Here is a 16,893-nt window from a genome sequence, read left to right on the forward strand (position 1 = left end):
TGGGTTTTGAGTCGTGGGCTCTTGGTTAGGGAATGAAAGAATAGTTAACAGTGTACTGTATAATAGGTCACACACACACACACACACACACACACACACACACACACACACACACACACACACACACACACACACACACACACACACACACGATTTTATTCATCCGAGTGAGGACTAAGCAACATTGGAAGCTGGCGTAAGTAAATAAAGAAGGATGAAGGAATGTGAATAAGCAAGAAAAATGGGATGGTGAAATGAATCCAAAAAATGTGGAAAAAAGAGAGAGTGAATAAGGAAAGTAATGAATGAAGGAGAGATTGAAGAATGACATGATGGTTCTCCTTCCTATTTCTTTCCATTTATTCACTCTTTGTCTTTTACTAAGCTTCATCTCGTCCTCTTCCCTTTCCTTTTTATCACCATCCTCCTCCTTTCCTCCTCACATCCCCCTCCCTTCATTTCTCCCGTCTTTCTCCCCCCTCCCCAATTTCCTTCTTCCCACTCAGGACAATTTCTCAATCTAGACGCTCATTCAGGAGGGACGCCACAGTCAGGAATTTCCACTCGTCGATAATTTCTCATCGCCTTTTTGCAAGTTCCATTCTTCTTTTTATCCTTTTTATCACCCGTTTTTCTTCGTTGGGAGGGCTGTCTATTGTAATTGTGTTATTCTGGCTTTTTTTTTTTTTTGTTGATTGTTAGGATTATTGTATTTTTTGAAAGGGGAGTGAAAGACTGTTGTGTCAATGCATCAACCACTGTCTCTTTAATTAGTCTTTTTCACTTCACTAAAATGTTGGTTTACTCTCCCATTACTGTCGTTATTTACTCAGGATACATTGTTTTTTCTTTCAACGTTCTTCCTGGGTCCCTGCCCTTTACTATGGAAACGCAGCGCCCGTCAAACTACACACACTACGCTTCGGTGTTCAACTCTGTAGCTGCTACAAGAGTTACTGGTCAACACTGAATGCTTCCCTGCCTCCCCTTTCATTTGCTTACTACCTTTTATTTCTTTTAAGTACAGTGTATCCAAGTATACCTATGTTAGATATTTTAATGTTTTACTCTCCTTTATAGGGATAATTTTTTGCAAGCCTTCGCCCTGTGATACTCTGTTTTGCATAAAAAGGGAAAGTAACACACACACACACACACACACACACACACACACACACACACACACAGACGAGTTTTCTCCCTTCATCACTCCAATATCACCACTGTCCGTCACTCCTGGCAAATCACCAGCCAGCCCCACTTACACTCTCTTAACCCTCCCAGGCTCTGTCCACTGCTGCTACGCTTGTCTTCACTCCACCCCGCATCTCTGCTTTGTTTGTTGCATTGAGCTCGCTTAGATATCGCTTGATTGATTATGGAAGAGTATGTCATCATTTGCTTCATTTATCATAAGTACTTCATTATTTACATTAATTCTTGATAAAAATCTTAACTGAGTACGCACGTTAATCCCTTCAAGACGATGATGTTTCTAGATATAGAATAATCTCAGGACCCTGGCTGTCCGTCAGTCACATACTAAGGAATTTCGGAAAGGATGTGCTCAGCTTCCGTAGAATTTAGTGGCACTGATACTCCTCCATCAAGTACAGTACATCCAACTTTTGTCAGCAGTGATATTGCCTAAGGATTTATTTATCTTTATGGAGACCTCTTATTCTGTGTTGTTGAATTAATCTTTTTAGTATCTTCATAGTTTTTTTTTTTTTTTTTTTTAAGGCAGATGCCAAATTTAAATACTTTAGTGATGCGAAAACAGGAAAAGATTAAAACGCTTGCAACATAGATTATTGTAACTATTTAACTCTGCCATTAGCAACTTAATCGTTTCCTTAATTACCTGCTGAGTGTGTGTACGTAGGCAGCCACTCAAATGCTCGTTTACACACACACACACACACACACACACACACACACACACAGAATCAGGGGTCGTGCAAGCTTCTGTGCTGTAACGCGTATTGCACAACTTGATGCCACACTACCCCCACCAACACTGCCACACTGTCTCCATTCACATGACGGAACTGGTCCACTCCGTCAGCTTGAATATAAAATCGTGGTGTCATGAAATTAAGTGAGCCTTGGTTAAGAAGCAGGAAGAAGGCCTTGTTTACTATACTCTTTTCACCTTAACATGGCCCTAATTTTCGCCATTTTGCAAGTTATTTCAATTCTCAGTCGCAGAAAAAAGATAATGCTACAGTTCCATATTCTATCCATAACACTTCTTCGTGATTAGCGTCATAATCTAGCGTTATTCTATTGTTACAACACAGCATTCACGATGGAGATATGACTGTTTTAGGCCAGGTTTGAGTAAAAAGAGTAAAGTCAGATCTAGCCTGCCATCTGACTGTCGAATCACTGAGCTAAAATGGGTCAGGGTTATTTTTCCAGTTAGAATGAAGGCACTATATCACAACGGGTCCGAGGCACTGATAAGATAAGGGTATACGGTATCAGTGCTGCCTCCAGTCTGCCCTACACTACCCTACCCTACCCTACCCACCTCACCGCACCCCACCCCACCCGACCTTACCCTACCCTACCTTACCCTGCCTTATTCGTGTCATCGCTCATAATTTGCTGTATTCTAGTACAGGTATTCAACACACACACACACACACACACACACACACACACACACACACACACACTCTCTCTCTCTCTCTCTCTCTCTCTCTCTCTCATTTTTACCTCCATCAAGGACGTTACGTTTTTGATTTAAGTGTGTGTGTGTGTGTGTGTGTGTGTGTTTCCAGCGACGTCATGGAAAAACAATAAATGGAGTGTCGTCATAATTGGAATAATATTTGAGGATCATTTGAGCAACAAGTGATCAAGTTTTGAGGGATGAAAGCTCAAAGGTCAGAGTCACATGTAGGGGATGGTTCTGACAGCTGAGATATACGCTGTCGGAGGGTCTCTGCCTACCCACCTCCTCGTTAGAATGTAGCGTGTTAGTAGCAAGAATATTACCGTGACGGGCTTTCTATGCCCGTGCCCTCCTTATATCAGGGAGGTGAATCTCAATCAATCAATCAGCTCTCGGAGTCTCCTTATTCCCCCCTGTTTTTTTTATTTCCTCATCTAGCTCTTTCCATTTTTCCCCCTCACCTTCGTTTCCCCCACGCACATCTATATTTTTGTTCTGTTTTTCAATTCCTTTTCATCCAGTTCATTTCCTCCTCGTTCACAACCCTTCAGATTTCGTGTCTAGTTCCTGTTTTTTTTTTTTTTTCCGTCTGTTTTATGTTTTTCTCTTTCGTTTTCTTGTACATTATTTTGATAATTTTTTCCACCTTTTTTGTTTGATTTTTTCATGTTTTTAGTTTCCTCCTTCCCTCTAGTCCCTCCTCTATTCCCCTTCGTTTTTTCTTCTCCCTTTCGTCCTTCCCCTCTCCCTTTGTTCCTTCCTCTCCTCCCTTTCGTCCTTCCTTTCTCCCTTTCGCCCTTCCCCTCTCCCTTTGTTCCTTCCTCTCTCCCTTTGTTCCTTCCTCTCTCCCTTTGTTCCTTCCTCTCTCCCTTTATTCCTTCCTCTCTCCCTTTGTTCCTTCCTTTCTCCCTTTCGTCCTTCCACTCTCCCTTTCGTCCTTCCTCTCTCCCTTTTCCTCCTCTCCCTTCCTCTCTCCCTTTCGCCCTTTCACTCTCCCTTTCGCCCTTCCTCTCTCCCTTTCGCCCTTCCACTCTCCCTTTCGTCCTTCCTCTCTCCCTTTTCCTCCTCTCTCCCTTTCGCCCTTCCTCTCTCCCTTTCGTCACATGTAGTTGCTATCTTTTCGTCCATCTCTCTCTTCTCGTACCATGTCTTTTGTCTCCATTATTTTTCTGTTCCCGTTTCCTTTCTCTCCCCTTTCTTCCCCTCTCACTTCCTCCCCACCTTTTTTTTTTTTCTTCCTATATACTTTTTCCTCATTTAATTCCACCTTCCGTATTCCTACTTTTGTCATTTTTTCATATTATCCAATTTCCTTTCACACCCGTCTTCCTTTTTCTTGTCCCGTTTTTATACTTCCCGTGTCTCTTTCCAGCTCTATTTTTTCTTTTTTCTGTTTTCCTCCCAACTCTCTCTCACATTTCTCCTTTTTTCCTGTTCCCCCTTCTCTCTCTCTCTCTCTCTCTCTCTCTCTCTCTCTCTCTCTCTCTCGTTGCTTCTTCCTCCCCTATCATCCCTCCCCTCTCTCCATCCACTATCTCCCTTTCACAGCATTCACCTCCCCCCTCTCGCTCCCTCTCCCCTCTCTTATATCTAATCCCTCATATTTCTCTCTCTCTGTCTCTGTCTGTCTGTCTGTCTCTCTCTCTCTCTCTCTCTCTCTCTCTCTCTCTCTCTCTCTCTCTCTCTCACACACACACACACACACACACACACACACACACACACACACACACACACACACACACACACACACACACGCACACACACACAATGTTGATGACGATGATTGACAAATATAGTGTTACCTTCATGACTCAGTGACGAACCAGATTGCTTCCTGTAGTCCTGGATATCATTTACTACGTTGGGTGGTAGCCATATTACCGAGTGAACGCCTGGTGGTCCAGTGAGTTGAGTCGCTTCATCCGAATGTGTCCCATTAGGGTTTACATCCAAGGATATTGGGGTTTAGTGCTCATATAATACCACTCAGGGATGAACGACTGATAACTTACCTGTCGAATAATTAGCTTAGCCGAAGGTCTGTGCTCTCCTGATGGGATGAAATATGTGATCGAAAGAAATTTGTATGTTTGGAATAAATGTAAGATGTCGTAGGAAAAATACCGACTCATTTCTTGGATTCGTACCGCTGCGCGATTGCCTGCCCTTATTTTCATTTTGCTCCCTCCATCCTGCTTCCTTCGGCTCCCTCATGGTTCACCCCTCCTCCTCTAGTTTCCCACTTCCTCTGCCCCTCCGTTCTTATCTCCCCCTCCCTTCAAACTTCCCCCCCGTCCCCTCCTTCCCAATTTCTGTGTGCTCTGACCATGGAGTTTGAACACCGAGCAATGGTGGACAGCTAGAGTGAGTGCTGGTATTATGTCCCTTCATATGTTTGCATGTGTACATACGTGGCGGCTGATAACACTGACATTTATAGACTCATACACACGGAGCTACCCATTACAGCACTTCAGTATTCACATGCACTGCTTACACACACACACACACACACACACACACACACACACACACACACACACACACCTTCCCATTTTGTACTAGCAATGGGTAGGGTTAATTCTGCCTGTCAGTCGTCCTCGAAGAAGGTTCAGTGCTGCAGTGAACTTCATGCGAAATTACGTAGATACAGAGCTTGATGTAATAAAGGTACCTTGTGCTGTAACGGGGAATACAACTGTAGGGTTCCATATTTCGTACTGTCTTATAGATAACACGAAATGTGATAATAATGTTCTGATAAGGACTGGTAAACTCAGTTTTGTTGGACATTAGACTACTAATTCAGTTATCCCTCACCTGCATCCCCACAACTTTACCCAACATTCCTGCTATTGAGGGAAACATCGGTGAATTCTCGATGCTCCTCAGGATGCTTCCCGTTTCATATTGGTCTTTAGTTATGGCAAAAATATGTCCTTTCATCACGAGATTCACTTTGAACTGCCAAAAGTTATATGTTGACAACGTCAGTTGATTAGGTAGATGTGGGACTAATTAAATTGTTTATTATTTTTTTCGGACCGAGAGTTCGTAGTTGTGAGTGCTGCCGGGTGGGCGCATTATCGTAGTGAAGCAGGCTTTCGTCATTCCACGTCGCATTTCTCGCATCGTTTGCACATCACTGCCTCACTTAGAGTTCGAGCTGCATGAAAAGTTGTATATCTGGTGAAAATTTGTGTGTGCAGTTTCATCCATGTTAACAATATCCGAGTAGCATGACCTTCACTGGTGGTCTTGACTGATGAGTTTAGTGTCCGGTTTCATTGTTCCTCAAGGACCTCTGTCTTTTGGCTGGATGTTCATATCAGTAAACCACAGTTCATCGCCTGATACAAATAACATTGTTGGTATGATGCACGTTCATCAGTCAGGCAGAAGGTAGAAATGCCACGATATTACATTATTTGATTTTTGAGGATTCGTGGAACAAACATGGAGAGAGAAAGAGAGAGAGAGAATATCACTTCATCCCGCCCTTGCTACGGTTCACTGGCGCGTGGTATCATGGTGTCCGGTGATATGTGGCAACGTGAAGCATGGCTGATGTACGACAAACAGCGTTGCAAATCACAGCCGTTCATGACAAATTGCAGAGACCTTTAGTAAAACCTTCACACCTCCCAGTACAAGGTATTGGTTTTTACTGGTGTTTGTACTGCTGCACACACACACACACACACACACACACACACACACACACACACACACACACACACACACACACACACACACACACACACACACACACACACACACATTATAAGCTTGAAATTATATTACTGTATTCAGTTATTATTTCCTTTTTTTTTTTTTAGCATTAAGTGTGCCGAACAGCCTATTGTGAAATTGTTATACCTGTAATTAATGTGTTATTTTCTTTACAGGTGAGTGTCAAGTGACGTGACCTGTTGCTGTCAAGGTAAGGTGGAGGTGGAGGTAGGTGTGGAGGCAAATGTAAGGGTGGAGGCAGGTGTGGGGGGGGGTGGAGGTGGAGGCAGTTGTTGTGATAGAGGTATAGATAGGGAAAGTTGTAGCGATAGAAGCATAGGTGGAGAGAGTTGTAGTGATTGAGTATAATATAAAAATATGTAATCGTTTTGACTGGGATAAAGGGCATTACAAAACAGGAAGGTAGCGCTCTCGACCCACGTACGGTACCTATAGAGCATGAAAGTAGTGTTCCTAGCTTTAACTGCATAGCATGAAGGTAGTGCTCCTAATTCCACAGTATACAAAACGTTAAGGTAGTATTCCAACTCTCAGGCAACTACAAGACGGGAATATAGCTCTGTTAATCTGTCCACTACGATGACGCCATCTCTCTACATGCTTATTACCGTACATTCAGTGGATTGTATTTACCTCAGGAGAAACACCGAAGTGGAGGGGTTATATATAGTCACTCATTAACTCTTGCACTGGGGGAGGGAGAGAGAGAGAGAGAGAGAGAGAGAGAGAGTAGTGGTTGCAGAGATAGAATAGTAATAATATCTTTTGCTTGACTGCAATGACGTATTTTTTCTTTCTGTATTATATTCTTGTTCCCACCAAACAGCTTTTCAAAAATTCTGATGAAACATCTCTAGCAGTGAAGGGGTTACGAACAGTCTCGTATCGTTTATCGTATCGTATAAAGACCCCAACATACTTGAATGCATCGGCTTTGGTCACTTAATGTCGGCTGTCCACGCTGGTCGATTTCTTATAACAGCTTCCCAATTCAGACCTTTATCTCTCAGGTCACATAGGCCTGAGAGAATAAGACCTTGCCCCAGGTCTTATTCGGTCTGCCTCTCTCAACCCTTACCCTGATCGCTCACACTTTTCACCTTCCTCACCTAAGCGTCATCCTCCATCCTCTCAACGTGCCCCAAACATCTCATTCTACCCCCTCTCCTAACACTGCTAATACACTCCAGGCCCATCCTTCCTCTCAGCCCCTCAGCCCCAATCCTAGCCCACCCATTAGGGCTCGCATTCAAGGACGCACTGTCCATCACTACCTGGGCAATACAGGAAGAGGATATTCGTAGGCTTAAACGTACGGAAATGAACAGTATTCACACACACACACACACACACACACACACACACACACACACACACACACACACACACACACACACACACACACACACACACACACACACACACACTATAAAATCTCATCAGGTGTTAGCAAGAATAAAACGAGGAAAAAGACGTCCTGGGGCTGAAGGGGTTAAATTTCATGTCACCTTGGAGTCATGAAGTTTTTTTTTTTTCTTTTTTCTTATAATGGAGGAGTAAAGAGTAAAAGTTGAGTCCCAGAACCGTTTGAAGTTGTGGAGACTGACTTTATATTTCTTTAGTTTTCTTGTGTGTGTGTGTGTTAGAGAGAGAGAGAGAGAGAGAGAGTAGATTAAAGGTTACATAGGAAAAACATAAACCAAAAAAGGAAAAAAAAAATAGAAAGCTGACTGACTTTTTCAAAATAAGATGACGCCTGTTTAGTTTATTTTTGCTAACATCTCTCTCTCTCTACCTATCTATAGCCCGACGCCCTAATCCCGCAAAGGGTGGCCGCAGACAAAACGCCTCCAAGTCGCTCTGTCACCCACCATTTTTTTTTTTTTTTTTTAATGCGAGGAAGAAGGAACCAAAGGCCATGAGCCCGCAGTAACAGTTCCCTCCAAGAGAAAAACAAAATACAATAGAGAGCCAAATTCAAGATCCGATCATTTTGAGATGCCTGGACACACTGCGTTTGAAAGACTGGAGATCATAGGCAGCAGGAAATACAGACAGAGGGAGATAGTTCCAGAGCTGACATGTTGCATAAATGAAAGACTGGGAGTAACGGTTAACTCTTGCATTAGTGAGTTGGACAGAAAAGGGATGAGAGTTTGCTGCCAGACGGGTGCTACGCGCCCGTCGTAGAGGTGGAGGAATGCAAGCAGACAGTTCAGAGGAGCAGTAACCATTAAAGTAGCGATAGAAAAGAGACAAAGATGCAACAGCGCGGCGAAGAGACAGAGGCTGAAGGGAGCCAGCAAGAGGAGGAGAGCCAATGAGACGAAAAGCCCCCGACTCCACCCCACCGAGAAGAGCCGCATGTGGGGAGCCTCCCCACACACGAGAGCTGCACTCCACACAGGGGCGGACAAAACCCCTGCGCAGAGTCAACAACTGTGCAGGGGCAAAGAAAGAGCGGAGTCGGCCCAGCACACCCAACCTCCCGGAAGCAGACTTCACAAGAGATGTAATATGATCTTTCCAAGATAAGTCCCGAGCAAATGAAACCCCAAGCATGTTCAAGGATGATGCAGAACTAAGCTGCCCTCCCCCGAACTCACTCCCCCCTCCCTCATATACCTCAACTTCATCCCTCCACCTCATCCTCGGTCTACCCCTCCCTCTCCCTCCCTCCACCTCACCTACATACACCCTCTTAGTCAGTCTTTCATTCTCCATTCTCTCCACATGTCGAAACCACCTCAGTGTATTTCTCTATCATCATGAGTTTTATTCAGTTTAGGGGAGATGTCTTGTAAGGAAGGCGTGTTGAATAAAGTAACATGAAGAGGACACGAATAAAATGTGAAAGAAAATCAGGGTTTGGAATGAATTAAAGAAAGAAAAATACCCGACAATATTTGGAAAGGAAGGGAATATGTAGGATGGGGGTGTGTGAAAATTATTGCAAGATTGAAAGATACACTAGAAAGAACGAGGAATTGTGAGAAAATAGAGAGCGTAAAAGGTCGGAAGTTCGAGAGAGATAGAGAGAGAGAAGAGAAGAGTGGGAGGAATGTGAGTGAGAAAGGGATGAGATGAAGTGAGGGAGATGCGGAAAAAGAGAGGAGGGGAGAGGGTGACAAAGGAAATGGCGTTTGAGAGAGAGAGAGGAGGGAGGGTGGGGTCAGTGAACCTACACATGTGTGTCTAGGCCTCGCCAGTGTCTCCCGTGGCCCCTGTACGTACACACACACACACACACACCACGTGTTATCCGTTACGCATTTTTTTCTGTAATAGAAATGCAGTTACCAATGCAGAGAGAGACAGAGAGGAGGGGACAGGAAAATAAGAGGCAGAGGATAAGAAGAATGAGATGGAGATGAAACAAGAGGGAAACAAGGGAGAAAATTTGTAAAGGGAAATAAGCAAATCATTAAGAGAGAGGGAGAGAGAGAGCGTGATCTTACGTATCAGTGGTGGGATAATGTGCTGATGGTGTTGCCTACTGGCCTCATGCCACACACACACACACACACACACACACACACACACACACACACACACACACACACACACACACACACACACTCTCTTTCTCTCTCTCTCTCAATTTGTCACTCAGCTGACCAAGGGAGTGTTAAGGTCTTTTTTTGCGTTAATCATGCTTATCATGCGTAATACCAGCAGCAAATTTACTCACACTGTCCCAGATCCCTGAATGCAGGTCACTAATGGTCAGAATATTATAATAAACATCAGTGGACAAAAAACTGACCTATGAAGAACACCAGTCGATTCTAGTTCCCCGTATGACAACAGTCCCGGTTATGCAAACTCTTCGCTTCCTTTTAAGCACCATCCATATTAAGACAGCACCTGCTGTGCCATGTACACCAGCTTTACTAAATATCCTTTCAGAGGAAACTCTACTATCAGCTACCTTGAGTCCAGATAGGCTGATTGATCCGGCCTTCGTCAGTATCAGCTGCCCTATATAGTTCTGAGAGAAATTCCTAGATCTGTGAGGCAGAATGGAGATTTCATGAGTTCATGTTGAAATCATTGATAAGCTTTATCATATTAGGTGCCGTTGTAGTGAAGGGGTGTTGAAAAAGACGACAGATTATCCATGTCCTTTAAGACATCCTGATTCTGTGCTGTTGTACACCTCTTCACCTCGATGACACATTTTTATTTCCTTATGGTTATCTCCTGAACGTTTGCGTGTGTTGTATTTGTTGTGTACTTTTATATAATACTATATATATATATATATATATATATATATATATATATATATATATATATATATATAGTATGTATTATATATTACAGTATATGTATATATATTATAAATATTTTATATGTATATGTATATACAGTATGTGTGTAAATATTTATGGATATATATATATATATATATATATATATATATATATATATATATATATAATGTACGGTATATACAGTATGTAGGCCTATATATACTGAATATATATATATATATATATATATATATATAATATACGGTATATATGTAGGCCTATATATATATATATATATATATATATATATATATATATATAAATATACAGGATAGAAGTAGGCCTATATATATACATATATATATATATATATATATATATATATATATATACATATATATATATATAATATACGGTATATATATATATATATATATATATATATATATATAATATACGGTATATATGTAGGCCTATATATATATATATATATATATATATATATATATATATATATATATATATATATAATATACGTATATATGTAGGCCTATATATATATATATATATATATATATATATATATATATATACATATATATATATATATATATATATATATATACTTTATATATATATATATATACAGTATATATATATATATATATGGATATATATGTATATATATATATATTTATATATATGTGTATATATATATATATATATATATATATATATATATATATATATATATAAAATGTACGGTATATATGTAGGCCTATATATATATAAAATGTACGGTATATATGTAGGCCTATATATATATATATATATAATGTGTGTGTGTGTATATAAATGTGTTTATACATATATAACTTTACACTTGGAGAAGTCTGTCCTAATGTGAACACAGTTGCCTGAAATTAAGAAAGATAAGACAAGACATACTTTGTCGGACTACAGAGGTCAGTCAGCCATTGGTTGTGGCAATAGACAGAACGTTATATTGTGCGATAGTTGTTAACTAGAAAGATTTTCATCCTTTTTGCAGCTTATTACCCATAATTCAATAGGAGAACAAAATAATACTATGGACCTGCATCCTCTCCATAGTACTTGTAAACTAGTATCATATTTTAGTGTTCATTTCTTGTATTAGCTCTGTATTCATGATGGAGAGATGGCAGTTTTATGCCTTGCTAAAGTGAACAGAGTATACAGAGGCTTAGGCTTCATTACAGTATTTTTTTTTTTTTTTTTTTTTTTTCCCCAACCATTCTACCCTTTAGTTGATTTTTGTGTAACTTTCCGGACACTTCAGGAACCGGATGTGTCAGATATAGAGCCTTGATTTACTCCGACACTGCCTAGGTGCTCTCTTAAGCGGAAAAAAATCGTCTGCAAGTTAAAGAAAAAATGCATCACAGGGTAGAAGGTGTTAAAGTGGTGCATTTGTCTTTCCAACTGTGCTGTGCTGGGTGTGGCGCCACAGCCAAGAAGAGTAGCAGTAAAAGGGGCAAACTTGGCTAACTTCACGATCCGCCCTGGTTAATCTCTCTCTCTCTCTCTCTCTCCTGTAAGTCTTATCTCTTTTTGTATTTTTTCTTAACTCCATTTTATTTATTCTCGTTTCCGTGTCCTATCTTTTTTTTTCTTTTCCATTTCTTCCTCTTCTCTCACTTTCTCTGCATCCCTCCTTTTTCGTTCCTCTCTTTGTTCATCCTCTTTCTTTGTATCATGCTTTCTCTGCCCCTCGGGTCAGAGAGAGAGAGAGGGGGGGAAATAACTAGTATATATTATCATGTATTCATTTATTCTTAGGGTTAAGTGATATGAAAGTAACATTAGCCATCGTCATATTCAGAGAGAGAGAGAGAGAGAGAGAATGACTCGTGTTTCTTCGGCGCGCGCACACATACCTCACTTCTTCCCTCCCCCTCCCCCTCCCCCCTTCCTCTCACATTATAATCTTACCTCCTGACCCACTCACCCACCTCTTATCCTGTTCTCTCTTCTCTCTCTCTTTCTCTCCATCCTCCATGTTCGTTTCTCTTCTCCCTCCATCACTTCCTCTTCATATCTCTTCCCCTCACTTCTTCCTCTTCTCTCTTCCTCCATTTATCTTCTCGTACCGCTTCTAATCCTCTTCCATCTGTAATTCTTTTCCTCAGTTTGAATTTAATCTTTCTCCATCTCTGTTTTCACTTCTCCCTCCTCCTCTCCTTTCTTTTGTCCTTCTTTCCTTTATTTCACTACCGCCCGCCCGTCCTCCTCTTACCTCTCTCGCCCTTCTCTTCCCCTTCCTGTCTTCCTTTCATATGTTTGCCTGCCTTCTCTTCGCTTCCCTTAAGGCTGTCTGATATTGCTTCTGCTGCGGTCTTTTTCACCTCCTTCCCTCCTCCTCCCCCTTTTCTTTTACTTCTCTCCATCTTTCTCGCCAGTTCTCTTCCCCACTCCTTTGCATCCCTTCTGCCCTTTTCTCTGCTTTTACTACTCTTTTCTCCATCTCTTCCTGCCACTCTTTTCTGTTTTCATTTTCCTGTTCCCAGCACTTCTTTCCTTGCTTCTTTTCTCTCCCTTCCTCCCTGCCTCCTCGCCACCGCCCCACTTTTAATCCTGCGTCGTCATTCGCTCATTCACCTTTCATAACCTTCACACATTTCTCTCTTCTTTGCACTTATTCTTAGCCCTTACCATCATCGTCGTCGTCGTCGTCCAACATCAGTTCCTTTGTATATTTATGACATCATCAGATGTAATTACTCCCTGTACATACATACATACGTACATACAGTATGTAAGCACCCAATACGTACATACATAGACTACGTACTTAGGCACCCGATACATACATACATACATAATCACCCGATACATACATGCATACATAACCCGATACATACATACATAAGCAGCCGGTACATACTGTACATACATAACCCGATACATACATACATATTCACCCGATACATACATACATAAGCACCCGGTACATACATACGTTCATACATACATAAGCACCCGATACATACATACATACATATATGAGCACCCGATAGATGAATGCATACATATAGCGTACTATAGTAAATATCTGCACAAATGCAGTGCACATACACACTACATATACATAAATACATACCCGGTACACACACACATTACATATATACATACATACATACAGTACATACATACCCTGAGCCGTCTAGTTCATCAGTCAATCAATCCCTCCAGTCATCTGTCCACTCACCCAGTCACTCATTCATCTCACCCACCACCCCCTCTCACGCTCCATTGATCCACCCTGCCCCAATCTTGCAGTCATTCGCCTCATTTTATCATTTACCCTGTGTGTGTGTGTGTGTGTGTGTGTGTGTGTGTGTGTGTGTGTGTGTGTGTGTGTGTGCGCTCATTTTCTCATTTACCGTGTTTCATCACGCCCTACCATTTTTATTCGCCTTTTATTGCCGTTTGTCTTGCTTTGCTTGCCTGTCGGTTTGTTTTTATTTATTTTTCTGCTACCGGTATTTACTGTACAAAGACATGAGGATAACTACAGTAGACAGGATGGCCCCATGTTAGGTACGGGCAGCTAAGACTGTGTATGGACTACGATAAAAAATAGTAAAGAAAGAGACTCGCCCAGCCCACCAAACCCCCCAGCCGAAACTGGCAGGAAAACGTCAGAAAGAACACCGTGCAGTACGGTATGGGAAAAATGGTATGAATAATTAGTCGAAAACCTAGAAAAAGAAGTAGCTAACAGTGAATTAGTGACTGGGACGAGTTTTTATACCTAAGCCTTAACTGGATTGAATTACATTTCAGTTTTATCAAGGAATTGTTTGGTTTGATGTTCTGTGCATTTTTTCTTTAGGTGGTCTTGGCTTATTCTTCGTAGTTCTCCAGTTTTGTATTCACTGTTCTTTCCTTGTTTCTGGATCTTACCTCACCGTGTCATTATGTTGGGTACAAGGTCAAGGTAATGGTGGGGATTTTTTTTTTTTCTCTCTCTCTTCCTGTTTGTGTTCTTCCCACCACATTTTATGGTGGTGGTGATGGTGTTTGGGCTGTCACCTTTACCACGGCCCTGTAGCTAGTGGTTTGGTCGTGTGTGTGTGTGTGTGTGTGTGTGTGTGTGTGTGTGTTTCCAAGTGGGATAAAGGTGGCTACGATGACGGACTTTTTTTTTTTTTTTTTTTTTTTTTTTTGTCACGACCAAGCAACCCCAATTTTCGTAGGTTGATAGTTGTTGCCCTTATCTGTGAAGTGCTCGGAGGTCAGGGTTATTGGAGTGTGACGAACTGTGTCGTACTTGTGGCGGGCGGTTGTCCTTCGTCTCTGGGGATTTTATTTTTGTATGTGAAGGGGGATATTCCTTCTTCTTCTTTTTTTTTTTTTCTACTGGAGCGTATCTCTTCCGAATATTAAGTGGGAAAAAGATTCGGGACAGAGATGATGATGGTGATGATATGATTATGATGATAGGATGATGATAAAGAAATGATTATTATATTGATGATCTTTTTCGTGCAGATGTGGTTAAAATTTTGTTTGTATATTTCCCTGCTCTCCGATGATTTAATTTACATATTAATCACACCGCCACTAGACTTGTAATTCAACATTTATGCCTGAGTGGGTTAATGAAGGGCAGATCTGATCCCTCCACTCCAAACAGTCTCTCGTAAGCTTGGTAAAATCGTCCAGAGATAGCAAGAATAGTGTTCAAAATACGTCCTCGGCCAGAATTGATTTACTGTAACGTCACACTTGGTCACACTCATCTCAGTAGCCCCTTGGATCCGGTGACCTGTTATTAATGTATTTTATTATGTACTTTATTTGTTTTTATTCTTGCTTCCACCTGATAATTTTGCTGAGGAGAGGTTTTAAGAACTGCATTATATTCCTTTCAGTTTAACTTAGTCCTCCTTTTGCAGCTTTTTTCACGTAGCTGGATATCAGAAAAAGGCAATACTGTGGTTTGGCTTCCTTTCCCTAGCACTTCTTCATGACTAGCATCACATTCTAGTGTTAACTTCTTTGCTGTAGCTCAGAATTCTAGATGGAGTGAGAGCAGTTGTAGGCCAAGTTAGAGTAAAAAGAGTATGATTCAAGATGGCGAGTTGGCAATTTTAGGCCAAGTTTGAATAAAAAGAGTATATGCAAGATGGAGAGATGGCAATTTTAAGCCAAGTTAGAGTAAAGAAAGGATATGCAGAATGGAGAGATGGCAATTTTTAGGCCAAGTTGGAGTAAAAAGAGTATAATACAAGATGGAAGAGATGGCAATTTTAGGCAAGGTTAGAGTAAAAAGAGTATTATGCAAGATTGAGAGAGGGGATTTTTAAGTCAGAGTAAAAAGACTGTTAAGGAGTTTCATCCTAAGTTGAATATAGATCATCTGGAAATAGCAAGAATAAAAAGTAACAGACATCCATGGCCGGAATAAGTCACCCATTTTTCCTTCCTTCCTTTCTTTCCCTTTTTCCTCACCCTTTTTTTTTTTTTTTTTTTTTTTTTTTTTTTTTTTTTTTTTTTAATACCTTACCCTTTCCATGTATCTTCCTCTCCTTTTCCTATTTTCACTCTCCCTTCCCATTCTCTTTCATTTCCAGCTTTCCCCATTATTTTTTTGTGCTCACCGGAAAAAAAAAAGGGGGGGGGGAACGGCCTTGAAAGAAACAGTAGTCTAGATCCATTGTTTGCTTTCCTTTTTATTTTTTATTTCCTTCCATTCATGCCTCCTTAGCTCTCTTCCCATTTTCTCCGTTCTTCTCATTTATTATATGTGTCCTTTCCATATTTTCCTCTTTGCGTCTTCTTATATTTCCCCTCCTTTCTGCATATTTGTACATCATTCTTCTCATTCCTTGTGTAACATCTTTTTCATATTTTATCATTTTTCCTATTTTCCCATCATTCCTTATGCTCTTTCTTCCTCTTTTACCCTTTCCTTTTCTCTCATATCCTGTTTTTCAATAATTTTCTTGAGCTTACAGATGCCACAGTCAAGCCGACGCCTTTGTTTTTTCCTTTCATCTGTGCCAGTTGTTCTTTATCTTTTAGTCCTGTTTTTCGTTCCTTCGCTTACGTTCCTTCGCTTCTGTTTATTATTTTCTCATAGAAATTGAAAATAGTATTTGTCGGAATATATATCCTCCCTAAAGCCTTTTCCACCATCCGTCCTCTTTC

Source organism: Coenobita brevimanus, chromosome 111 (assembly GCF_032717465.1).
Source record: "Coenobita brevimanus isolate Jiangsu-jjx chromosome 111, ASM3271746v2, whole genome shotgun sequence".
Classification (NCBI taxonomy): domain Eukaryota; kingdom Metazoa; phylum Arthropoda; class Malacostraca; order Decapoda; family Coenobitidae; genus Coenobita; species Coenobita brevimanus.